This window comes from Cupressus sempervirens, chromosome 10 (assembly GCF_028749045.1).
Source record: "Cupressus sempervirens isolate cs-2001-9-10 chromosome 10, ASM2874904v1, whole genome shotgun sequence".
Taxonomy (NCBI): Eukaryota; Viridiplantae; Streptophyta; class Pinopsida; order Cupressales; family Cupressaceae; genus Cupressus; species Cupressus sempervirens.
In genome coordinates, this window is record NC_143127.1 from 420,848,678 (window position 1) to 420,860,172 (window position 11,495).

An 11,495-nucleotide genomic window follows, 5' to 3' on the forward strand; every position below is an offset into this window, starting at 1 on the left:
GGACCTTGTACCTTTTCTTAAAGGGAGAAAATCTATTGGCTATAAATGCGTGTTCAAGAAGAAATTTTGTGTAGATGGCAGTGTTGAAAGGTACAAAGCTAGATTGGTTCTAAAGGGGTATTCACAGGTAGAGGGGATAGATTATGGTAAAATATTCTCTCCTATTGCAAAGTTGACATCCATTAGATTTATGTTATCTCTTGCTACATCATATGATTTAGAGATAGAATAGATGGATGTGAAGACAACTTTCCTTCATGGTGATTTGGAGGAAGAAATTTATATGTCACAGCGTGAGCACTACATTGTTAAAAGTAAAGAATCCTTAGTTTGCAAATTAAAGAAATGTATATATGGTTTGAAACAATCTCCTAAGATGTGGTACCTTAAGTTTGATGCCTTTGTGTTGTCAATTGGACTTGTAAGGTTGAAATTAGATCATTGTGTTTATTTCAGAGTTGAAAATGATCGCCTTCTTATTGTTGCATTATATGTTGATGATATGTTGCTATTTGGGAAGGGTAAGGGTATGATTTCTGATTTTAAATCTCAGTTGTCAGCATAGTTTGAGATGAAAGATCTTGGGGTAGCTAGGTACATCTTGGGTATGGAAATCAGTAGAGACAGGTCTATTAGAAAACTTTGGTTGAGTCAGAGTAAGTATGTGAAGTCTGCGTTGGACAAGTTCAGCATGGCAGATTGTAGACCACTATGTGTTCCTATTCCTATGGGAACAAAGTTATCTGTAGGTGATTGTCCAAAATCTCCTAATGAGGTGGAGGACATGAGTAGAGTACCTCATGCTAGTGCAGTTGGTAGCCTTATGTATGCTATGGTTTGTACTAGACCAAACATTGCCCAAGCAGTGGGAGTCCTGAGTTGGTTTATGGATAACCTTGGACGGGTACATTGGGATGCAGTTAAGCGAGTATTCAGATATTTAAGGGGTACATTAGATTACTCCATATGTTATCATGGTAACTCTTCTGGATTTCCATATTTAGTTTGTATTCATGGGTTTGTGGATTCAGATTGGGTAGGTGATATTGACCGCAGGAGATCCACCAGTGGTTATGTGTTCACTATGTTTGGTGGTGCCATCAGTTGGATGAGCAAGCGACAACCTATGGTTGCTTTGTCCACTACAGAAGCTGAGTAAATGGCTGCTACTCATTCTTGTCAGGAAGCCATTTGGCTTAAGAGATTGTGTTTAGATGTTGGTGTTGATGCAAAACAGATTACTATTTGGTGTGACAGTCAGAGCTCTATTTGCCTTGCGAAGAATCCAACTTTCCATGCCAGAACGAAGCACATTGATGTGCAGTTTCACTTTGTGAGAGATATGGTGGAAGATGGAAAGGTAAATTTGGAGAAGGTAGATACTATGAAGAATGTTGCAGATGCATTAACGAAACCAGTGGGCACTGAGAAGTTCAGATGGTGTTCAGAGTCGATGGGCCTTTCGGCCTATAGTGGTTAGTTCCTGTTGCTCTTACAAGGTGTTCGACAAGTGGGAGAATGTTAGGAATAAGGTGTCTCAACCTTGTATAATTCCTATTCTTATTATTTATTTTGTAAAATGTATTTCTTGCAAATAATGTTGATGTGTCGACATCTTGAATTGTGTGTAAGGAGATCATGGCTCAAATGGTTATGACAAATTCCTATGACACGTAAGAGCTATGTTAGGAAGATTCAATGACAGGTGAAGACATGTGGCAACTAAGATATTTGAGTACTGTACACTCTACCAAAATTTTTTGGGGTTCCTATTTTCTCGGAGAATGGTAAAACCCTAATACGGTTTACCTTTGGGAGTAGCCCTAAAGTGAAGCACATGTTATAAGCATTTTTAGGGTTGCGAAGAGAGATGATGCGAAAAAGGTGTATTGTTGGTACTGCAAGTTGCTACTGGAGTCTTCTGTTGTCGATGTTGAACTTGCATTGCAAGTGTATTGTAACCTTGTGTTGAAGATAATACATTGTGCAGGTTCTGAAGGGGTGGGGTTGTTTTACTAAAAGGTTTTTCCCCATCAGCAAATCTTTGTGTTATGTGTTTCTTTCTTTGTCTATTTTCTATATGCATGGTTGGCTGCAATATTGTTTTTTACATGATATTGAATTTGTAAGTGTAGAAGATTTTAATAGGATTTGCATCATACTTTCCTTATGAGATTAGTGTAGGAAGCTGTTTTTGCACCTGAGTTTCCTTATAGTTACACAAGTTATATTTTACATTTGAGATGACCTGAGGGTCAAATGTTATACTTTGATTTTAGTATCATAGATGTTAGACTACTATGTTGTTTAGTTGATCATATTTGCATGATGATGTCATTTTGAGATGACAATATGTTTTGTGATGATATCTAGTTATCTGGTATTTGGAGATATCTTTGATTATGCTATGTGATGGATTTAATGCTATGGTTATTTACTTCATTCTTGCTTCATTATTCTATATGCGAATGTGAGTGATGTAAATAGATTATTTCAGTATAATTGAATAAATGGTTAAATTAGGTTATTTAATGCATTTATTGCTTTGAATATGTTGTAATCTTCAATTGCACTTGATCATGTTATTTAGTGTGCAGGATTTATATCCCTAGTAGTGGTACATGGAGTTAGTGATTCAGTTGTTCATATTTACCAACATTGTCCCTGTGTGGTTGATGTATCTTATTTAAATGTTTAAATTAAACCTTCCAATGATTTGATAAATTTGGACTCATTTGCATTATGTGATTAGACCAATGATGTGTCTATGCAATTAGAGGTTCACATTGTCATGAAAGTTGTTAAGAAAATTTCTATGATTTTGGGTTTTCGAGCTTTATTTTTATTGTTTTTAATTTTTGGCATCTTTATCATAGATGAATTCCAATTAATTAGAATAGCCTATTTTTTTTTGGGTTGTTTTGGGGTGTAACTATGTAGGCTAATTATTTACCCCAATCAATTATTCACTCAAAAAGTGAATAAGTATCCAAAAAGGAATTTAATTCCTCACTTCTCACTTTTGAATTAGAAAGTTTTGAGAGTAAAACCCAAAATCCTCTTCATGAGGATTTATTGTTCTATTCATTGTGTGAGTTACGGGTGTGGGATCATCATGAGATCAGTCTCATTGGATCCAACTTGGGGAGACCTTGGATTTTTGCAATTTCTGGCTACTTCTATGGGATTTTTATTTTATGGTTCAGATTCCCATTTCACCCCTTTTGGTTGTGAGGTAGGTCTCTCTTGTTTTATTGTTTCGGCTCCATTTTTGCTTCTATTTTTGGTAGCCATTTGTTAGGAGGCTGAGAACTAGTGTTCCCCTTCATTTCTATATGCTAGCTCTACCTAGTTGGGAAGGTATGAGCATTTCCCTATTTTCTAGGATTAAGGTTTAGGGTTTTGCACCATTATGTTGGCCACTTTTTCATATAGACTCCAAACCTAGATTTTATTGGGTTTTCATGGCTTTTGTTCCCTAAGACCAAATGAGTTTTAATTTTGAAGTTTTTGAGTTTTGAGGTTTTCACCTCGATTTGTGTATTGCCTAGTTTTCTTGAGTTTTCTTGGCATGATGTTGGTGGTGGACTTGGATTATGCGTAGGATGTTAGTCAGACCATTTTTTCACTTTTATGTTGTATTGGGATGCATGTCACATCTATACTCTTGACTTTGTGTTTTTTTGAGTGATTTTATACCTGGCGTTATTGTTTCTTTTGGACCCTTATTGTTATTTCATGGACACAAAGATTCATGTAGAATCCATACTCCCAAATTGAGGTTGGTTGAGTGAGTTCATGATGTTTGCTCTTCTTGCATCATTGTGATTTGTGTAGAATTCATACTCCCAGATTGAGGCCAGTTGAGTGAGTTCATGATGTATGGTTGTATTGTTCCTTGGGATTCATGTAGAATCTATCCTCTCGAGTCTATTTTTAGTTGAGTGATATTTTGTTTGTGTTCTCATTCAATCCTTTATTTATGATCTTCGTGATGGTGGTGTGCCACACACGAGCACATGCACATGCATTTGACAGGTGACTTGTGAAGCCTGATCTTCTATGGACTTGCCAGAAGTTATGATCATTTGGGGTTGGGTTGGAAATATGCATGCCTATGGGCACTCATCATTGGATGAGCATGGGTAGGGTAGGGTAGCATATGGAGGGGGCTTCTATTTTCCCAGCCTGGTGTCCATTCCCAGAGCATTGCATGAGAAGTTTATGTAAGTGATAACTAAATAAATTTTGTGAGTGGTAATAAAACTTACGATAAGTAAAACTGGATTGTGCGCCTTCCATTGGAGAGAGCAACTGCTAATACTAACTTGGGCTTTTTGATGCCAAGTGACTCTCCATGATGTCAACCCCTACATAGTATCACATTGAGTGTCTAACTAGGACCTTTAGTACTTGCATTGTCTCATGATCTTGGTTGCAGTTATAATTACTATCTGGTGTGAGCATTAGTCATGGATGGTTTCTTTGATTGTGTTTGTGGTTGGATCATTATCTCCATCAGCATGACAGAAGTGGAGCTATGGGTTTCATGTGGTTGGGAGGCATAGCTACCTATACCACTGCTAAGGACCAGTGTATAGAGATGATCTATTGTTGTAGTGGGACCATTGTTGGATGTTTTCATTTGGTACTTCAGGTTTTAGAGTATGCTTTCTTGTGGTTTACGCTTTCATTGGAATGCTTGGATATCGTGTTTAGATGATATTAGTTTATTTGATGCATTCCTATATTATGATGTTTAGCATATGATTAGATGATGTTATTTTCTTAGTTGGAATATCTATTGCTTATTGGATTAGCATTTTAGATTTCTTGTTCTTATGATGTTATTACACTTTAGTAGTGAAGTCCTTATAAGAAAACTCTAACTATCTAGTTGGTATTTTAGGATGTTACACATGGGGATGGCTAAGACCTTCGCATTCTCATGATTCTATTATGGTTGGGAGGAACTGCGCATGAGTTTTAGTTGTGTGGTGCTTTATTATTTATGTTTTCCTACATATGATGTTTGGCCTATGAACTATGTATGTACATTGCAATGTTTTCTTTTGTGTGTTCTTTTTATGTTGTGATGGATTAGATAGATAGTTGTATTCTACTTCCTATTGCATGGTGTTTTGTATTTCATGTGTTTGAGTGTTCAAGCCTCAATTATATGGATCTAGTAGTCCTTGTTGTGGAGGTTCTAACTCTTTTACCCTTCTAATTGTTCATCAGATTGTTTCTTTTCAATCCTGGTCAATAGTGGTTCAACATTGGGCAATACTAGAAGAGTATCAGATGCCTTAAGGAGAAAGCTCATACGATACTGGAAAGTATCACACCATAGTAATGTGAAAAATTGTATGACACTGGTGAAGTATTGCATGGCCATATTGAGAACTATCACCTAGCCATACTAAGAAATATCACCTAGCTATAGTGAGAAGTATCTCCTTGGCAAAAAGTATCACCTAGATATAGTGAGAAATGTTGCTTGGCTGTATTAAAGTGTCACTTGGTTTTCTTGCAAAAACCTACTTGAGCAAACAACATGTATCTCTGGACTTCTTTTTAGGGAATTGATTGGTGTTTTGAGTACCCTTTAGGGTTGCACTCCTTCCTAGTTCAGCATATGTTTCTATGGGGTTTAAATTATATCATTAATGTATACTTAAGATATATTTTAATATATTCAATGATTCATTTGAGATAGGTTCCAATTTCAGGATTAGTCAAATTTCAAGATTCAATATTTATCTTTTAGCATGGTGTTTGGTAGATGAGTGGTGGTAACTTGGGGCCTTGTCTTCTACTTGACCATTTTTGGTCTCTACTTGTGAATCATTATTACAATTTGATTTGTGGTTATGGACTTTTATGTCTAAGAATTCTAGGAGTGTTTACCTTGGTATATTCTCATGATTCATGTGGTCTTGGTTTGTGAGTTGCAGTTTTGAGCTTGGAGATCTTTGGAAGTAGTTGTAAGACTTTTGCTAGTGTAGGTGAACATGTGATCCTTGCCATGTTCCCTATACTCATCATCTTGTCTCAGTGTTTCACTCTTGCACTTGGTTACTTTATGATGTTGTTAAGTAACTTATCTTAAGAAAAAAATTATTCAGTGCATGTTTTATCCTTATGTTCCAAGGATCTCCGGGCGGGGCATTACATGTGCGTCCTATGTAAAAAATAGTGTGATTGCCCCATTGTGTGTACATGCCACTGAGGATACTTACATAGCCAAAAGAGAGTGAGGGAGGTAGAGAAGGTGATAGGAAGATAGAGGTAGAAAATGAATAGGTTAGAGAGAGAGAGAGAGTAGTTGATAGGAAGAAGGAGAGGGGATGGTATGGAGAGAGTTCAAGATAGAGTGAGAGAGTGATTGATGAGTGTGTGTCTGTGTGTGTGTGTGTGTGTATGTGTGTGTGTGTGTGTGTGTGTGTGTGTGTGTGAGAGAGAGAGAGAGAGAGAGAGAGAGAGAGAGAGAGATAGAGAGAGAGAGAGAGAGAGAGAGAGAGAGAGAGAGAGAGAGAGAGAGAGAGAGAGAGAGAGAGATTAGGGGATATGATGAAGAGAAATAGAGTAGGGGATAGGAAGAGAGAGAGGAGATACTATGGAGAGAAAGAGAGTAGAGGATATAAGAAGAGAGAAGGGATATGATAGAGAGAGTGAGGTAGAGTGACATAGTTATTGATATGTTTGTGTTTGTGTGTGTGTGTGAGAGAGAGAGAGAGTAGGCAATAGTATGAAGAGAGTTCAAGATAGAGTGATTGATGTGTGTGACACACACACACACACACACACACACACACATATATATATATATATATATATATATATATATAGAGAGAGAGAGAGAGAGAGAGAGATTGGGAGAAAGAATGATTGGTGTCCAAAAAGGGAGATATCTATTGACCTTTCTGCCAGACTAGTTGCCAATCAGTGCCAAAACACTTAGTCATTTGGTTGGTTACATTGTCATTGAGTACCATCAAGTAAACCTTGTAGACAGTTTAAACCAAGCATGAGGTGTTAACCGAGAAGCTAAGTTAACCATGTTAATCGAGCAGAGCAAATAGTAGTGTTGACCGAGTTGCAATAGTAATTGGGTTATTGCAGTGTCAACTGAGCTCTTCAATATTTCCTGAGTCATCAGTGTTAACCGAGTTCATGCCTATTCCTAAGTGATCAATGTGGATTGAGCACCAGTGTTAATTGAGTGCTAGAGATTTTTGAGTTCATTGTGTTACCAAGTATCAGAATATCACTTGAGTGGACTTCTAAACCTGAGTGTTGGAACTAAGCTGACTAGGTGAAGATTGTTGAATATGATATTATGGTAGACTTTAGAAGGTAATTATTTGGATTGGTATAAACATGAGATATCTTGTCATATCCAATCATGAATGAAATATATGGAATATAAAAAACATGTGAATTTAAAGGCTATAAGAAGTATAAGGAAAAGCATAGTCTCATCCATCACATTGAGGTGATAATTTTACATCAAAGGAATCTCATTTAGAAAATTGAGTTGCAGAGCATAAATCAACTACTGGTTCATCCTAATAGGTTAATCAGTCAAATCCTCTAACAAGGTGGACTTAACAGTCTTATGCAGAATCTCCTAACCAAGTACATACTTTATTGTATTGTATAAATCCTTTTACAAGGTGGACTCAACAATCCTTATTGCTTCTAATAGGGCAGATCACCAGAAGTGATCATTTGTAAGCCTTAATGAGAAAACTTTATATTGCAATACTAAAGCTTGTGGGTATCATCCCCACCCTAGTTTTAATTTCTATTTGGAAGGTGTTTAGTTTACCAAATATTGTGTCAATTTTTATGAATGTTTTATTACTTTCTATCTTTCATGCATGCAATTAGATCAAAAAGGTAAATGAAGGATTAATTGGTGAATTGAAGTTAAATTTTTATTGGTTTATGATTCACCCCCCCTCTCTTAGTCACCTAGCCTTCTCTAGATTTACAAAAACATCAAGTGATAGAAAGAGAGAGATTAGGGGATAGGAAGAAGGAGAGAAGATAGTGTGGAGAGAGATTGTGTGTGTGTGTGTGTGTGTGTGTGTGTGTGAGAGAGAGAGAGAGAGAGAGAGAGAGAGAGAGTAGGTGCTAGGATACATAGAAGGGGTAGGAATAGAGAGGGGGTACGATGGAGAGAAAGATAGTAGGGGATAAGAAGAGAGAGGGGATAGAATGGAGAGAAAGAGAGTAGAGGATAGAAAGAGAGAGAGGGTGATGGATGGAGAGAAAGATAGAGGGATTGATGGAGAGAGAGTAGGGAATAAGATGCATAAAAGGGGTAGGAAGCTCACTCGGGACTAGGATGGAGAGAAAAAGAGAATGGGATAGGAAGAGATAGAGGCTTAGATAGGATGGAGAGAACACATGATAGGAAGAGAATGAGGCTTAGATTGGAACGAGAGAGAGTGAGATAGAACATGATATGATGGAGAGAGAATGAGGCAGGAAGACCTGTAGGGTATAGGATGGAGAGGAAGGGAGAAACATAGGCATTTACATAGCCCACGTGCACTATAAAACAAGTTCCCTATAGTGTGAGAATGCTATGTAAATACATAAAAATTGCTTAAAAAATAATGTGACTATTGAGATAGGCCCACATTATTCGTTTCACAGTCTGCTATGTTCTATTTTTATAGAAGAAATGCAAGTTTCATGGTTTTGGAAGTCACAAAACACTATTCTTGGTGTTGGAAGTACCAAATTCAACCATTTTCTACACTATTTCAATTTTTAATCAACACTACAACATATTTGAGGTTAGTGGAGTACTTTTTAAATGTATATTGTGACTATAGAGACAAATTGTATTCTGATTTGGCAAGTTGTAATATGTTGTATTCATAGATATCATTGTAATTTGTATGTTTGTATGATTCAATATTTGGAAATCATTGTATGTCATATGTTTGAAATATTTGATATGTAGAGATCATAATCATGCCAAGGAAGAAACCAAAACTTCAAACACTAGAAGAGAAGGAGAGGGATTTGTGAAAAGGAAAAAAATGAGAGTACTGCATGAACAAAGAAAAATATAATCAATTAATGAAAATATGTCTTTGAAAGAGGAAAAAGAACCAACAAGAGAAAGAAACAAAGATATATTGTTGGAAAGACAAAGAGAACAAATGAGACTCTTACACTCAACAAGACAATTGAATTGTAAAGGTATGCCATCTTCCACTATTGGATTCACATCATCATCTCATGTTGAAAAGATACCATGTTCTATGTTGGAGTTTGTACACACTCCATCATGTCATGTTGAAGGAACAACATTAACATACCACTTAGGTGATATTCCATCTTTCACATCTTATTGCCAAGGTACATCATCTTTAGTTGAAGGTACTCAATTCACCCATAATTATGTTGATGTTCAAAATATTGAGACCACTAAAGAGATTAGAACTGCTAGAATGATTTTAGAATAAATGAGAGGGGGGGAGGGGGGGAGGTGAATCAATTATCCTCAAGGCCAGTTGTTCCAAATAACCTTTTAACCATTTTTAACAACTCATATTTAATCATAAGGCCATTTAGTCTCTATATCAACTTAATAATAACATAAACTTGTACTTTACTATCCCAATAGTAACCTTCTTGTAGAATGTAAAGAAAGAAGCAATAAAATACATCAAATATCATTCACACAAGTATTACACCAAGATTTAACATGGAAATCCAATTTGAGAAAAAACACCAATAACATAGTACCAAATTTTTACTCTTTTGAAGTAAGCTCGGTTAATAGCCAACCTTGACTAGAGGTGAAGTTGAATCAAAAATCTTGACTCTTCATTGGATCATGAAAATGGGTGGGATACTCCAGTCTTTAGTGATTTTAATTAACTTTCTCGATGTTTTTTGGAGAAACATTGGGGAGTATGAGAGTATGCTCTTCACCTAAAAGATGAATAAAAAATCTTGACCTCCTTAGTGTGGATCTATTTTGTTATAATCTCATAGTGAGATTCATACCTTTAGAGGGCCTACTATTAGTAGAAAGATACTAATAGAAATGACTAAAAGTGAGAACAAGAAAAAACCTAGCTAACCTAACCCATTATAATTACAAACCCCTTGGTAAATGCTAAAACTTTGGGGGGTGTAAAAGTTTTCTTAATCTAGGGAGAGTACTTGTGGGATTGGAACCATGAGAAAATCATTGGGTGGGAATGCTTAAGGTACTCTAGTGGTCGTGACGTCTATTAATTATCATGATAAGGTGTCCTAATATTGGGTACAAGAGGGGTGTTATGAAAATGACCCTTACTAGAAACTCTAAGATTTAGAGGTCCCCCTTTTTAGTCACTCAATATCTTGGTGCAAGGATCGATCCTAGTGGACTATCTAGTCAGCCCAAGATTTTACACTCACCATATGTGTTGATTTAGTTGTGTTACTAACACTTCCACAACAAAGCCAATAAATATTATGGGAAACCACTTTGTGTGAGGTTAGGGGGATCAACTATGGGCCAAGATATCGAGTAATGAACCGTGACTTTTAGGTAGATATTTCTTGGTGTGTTCTTATTTTGAGCTAGACCTTTGGAAATTTATTGAACATACATGTGATGGCTGTAGCATTCATAAGATTCTTATGTTGAAAACCTCCCAAGTGTTTGTATTGAGAAGGTTGCTTTGTCCCTTGTCCAATTTATTGAAGATGTGTATGTGTGAAACAACATTCTTTTCAAAACATCACATTGTTGTTACCTACTAAAAATACTTTGCTAAAATAGTCAAAATTTGTTTTAAATGGTCAAAACTTGAGTCAAAACATAGGTGTTTTAGGCATAAAGTCACAAGTATTGTTTCTACTGAACTTCTATCCTACTGCAGTTCTGAGAAGTATTGTACGATACTTTTGGCATTCAAAAAACTATCACACTGCCATTCCTAGGCTAATCCTATTGTAGGCTATTTTCTATTGAGTTTCTTGTTAGTTCCTATCTTGAGCTACTAGTGTTGTAAATTGCTTGGACACTTTTTGACAAGCTTTCATTTTTGCTGCATTTTTGACAAGTGAACATCTTGACTTCCAAGTTTTGAATTTCAAAATATTGTTGGAATTATTTTAGAATAACTTAGAGGGGGGTGAATCGGTTATCCAAGGTCTAGATGTACAAATAAAACTTTTATTATCTTAGTGAACCCATAAAATATTCATATTCATGCTTGCATCCAAATGAATATGTGAATACTTAAAACTTGTAGGTTACTTTCTAATCAAATTGAAGAAATGTAAAGTATGAAACATAACACATTCATCAACACACTTGACACAATGATTTAATGTGGAAACCTAATTTGGGAAATACTACCAGTAACATGCTACTCCTTTTTCACTCTTCTGAAGTGATGTCATGTAAAAGGCCAACCCTGTTAAAGGTTACAATACACACTGTGAAATGTGACCTGGTTAAGGGATTT